Here is a 2536-nt window from a genome sequence, read left to right on the forward strand (position 1 = left end):
ACTACTGCATTCTGTGGTTCTCGATACTTTCTGACTATAGTAGATGACCATTCAAGGGCAGTGTGGCTGTATCTCTTGACCGACAAAACTATGGCACCTCTACAGCTTCAAAACTTTGTCGCCATGATAGAGAGACAGTTTTCTAAGAAGGTTAAACGTATACGGAGCGATAATGGATCACAATTTATTTGTCTCACACGATATTTTCAAGAAAAAGGGATTGTTCATGAGAATTCATGTGTTCATCGGCATATTTTAAATATTGCAAGGGCACTGCGATTCCAGGAAAGTCTACCTATTGAGTATTGGGGTGAATGTATGCTCACAGCTGCGTATTTAATCAATTGAACTCCTTCCCAAGTGTTGAAGAATAAGACTCCGTTTGAGGTTCTATTCGGTCATGCCCCTGGATACAAACACCTGCGTGTTTTGGGCTGCTTGGCTTATGCTCATAACTCGGACCACAAAGGAGACAAATTTGCTTCAAGAGGTAGGTGCTGCGTGTTCTTGATATATCCATACGAAAAGAAAGGATAGAAATTATATGACTTGGAGAGAAAAACCATTTTCGTATCACGAGATGTGGTGTTTCAGGAAGATACGTTTCCGTTTGCCGAAAGTGAACGAGTTCAAGCAGTGAATGAACCTCTACTAACTACTCCGACTGACGACACCTTTGATACTGAAAGCAATGAAGAAAACTCTCCTCACATAGTCTCTGAACCCACACATGACAGTTCGAATGATGAGACTCAAGTTGCAGATGAACATGAAGCTCCGTCTCACGACACAGTAACTACGCTTGGTAGAGGGCAATAACAGAAGTTTGTCTGAACACGGCTTAAGGATTATATTGTTCAGACTGTTACAACTAAATCAACCCCCTCTCTCTCTACCTCAACACTCGCTCCTCAGCAAACCTCAGGTATAACGTATCCCATTTGTAATTTTGTGTCATGTGAACGTTTTTCACAGAAACACTTGGACTTTGTGGTAGCTTTATCGACTCATATGGAACCAAGATCCTTTGCGGAGGCAATGAAAGACAAATGTTGGGGAACCGCGGTAGATACTGAGATTACTTCGTTAGAAGGTGCGAACACATGGCGACTTGAAGATCTACCTCCTGGAAAGAAGGCACTTGGTTGTAAATGAGTTTTTACAATAAAATATAAGGCAGATGGGACGATTGAACGATACAAGGCTCGTCTTGTGGTGATGGGTAATCATCAGGAGGAGGGGATTGATTGTACTGAAACTTTTGCACCAGTTGCGCGTATGACTACAGTGAGACTCTTTCTTGATATCGCCGCAAAAGAAAATCATGAAGTTCATCAGATGGATGTTCATAATGCCTTTCTCCATGGAGATTTGGAAGAAGAAGTATACATGAAATTGCCACCAGGTTTCTGAAATCCAGGAGAAACACGTGTATGTCGCTTGCAAAAATCGTTATATGGACTTAAACAAGCTCCACGGTGTTGGTTTGCAAAACTGGCAGAAGCACTACGAACTTATGGTTTTCAACAAACACGGTCAGATTACACTTTATTCATATATTTTAAGCGTGGCATCCGACTTCGGATTCTGGTCTATGTAGACGATTTGATCATCTCTGGGAATTCGCCTCAACAGATTCAAATTTTTAAAGACTACTTGGCTACGTGTTTTCGTATGAAGGATCTGGGTCCAGTTAAATATTTCTTGGGTCTGGAAGTGGCTCGGAGTCCGGCTGGTATTTATTTGTGTCAGCGAAAGTATGCTACAGACATTGTTGCAGAGGTTGGGCTTCTCGGTTGTAAACCAGCTGGATCACCTATCGATCAAAATCATAAGCTTGGCCGGGCTGATGGCCCGTTTCTTGCAGACCCTGAGACGTATAGACGTCTTGTTGGAAGAGTAATTTACTTGGCAGCCACTCGACCTGATCTCACTTATTCGATCCATGTTCTATCGCAGTTTATGAATAAACCTCGACAAGAACATTGGCTGGCTGCATTGAAGGTGGTTCGCTATTTGAAAGGTACAACAGGACAAGGAATTTTGCTCAGGGCAGATTCTCCAATGCATGTTACAGGCTGGTGTGATTCTGATTGGGGAGGATGCCCATTGTCTCGACGATCGCTTACGAGCTGGTTTGTGCAGTTTGGTGACTCGCCCATATCATGGAGAACACAGAAACAAGATTCAGTTTCTCGCTCGTCTGCGGAAGCTGAATACATAACAATGGCAGAAGTGACAGCAGAACTTCGAGGACTTAAGACTCTGCTGTTCGAGTTCGGAATTAGTCATGATGAGCCAATGACAATAATGTGTGATAGTAAACCAGCTATTCATATTAGCAACAATCCAGTTTTTCATGAGAGAACCAAACATGTAGAATCAGATTGTCATTTTTCGTAATGATATTGTTCGAGGAATCGTCAAACCATTTCATGTTTCTACAAAAGATCAACTGGCTGATATACTGACGAAGGCATTGGGACACAAGGAGTTTGAAGCTTTTCTTCTCAAGTTAGGCATTCAAAACTTGTAT

Source organism: Brassica napus, chromosome C9 (assembly GCF_020379485.1).
Source record: "Brassica napus cultivar Da-Ae chromosome C9, Da-Ae, whole genome shotgun sequence".
Lineage (NCBI taxonomy): Eukaryota > Viridiplantae > Streptophyta > Magnoliopsida > Brassicales > Brassicaceae > Brassica > Brassica napus.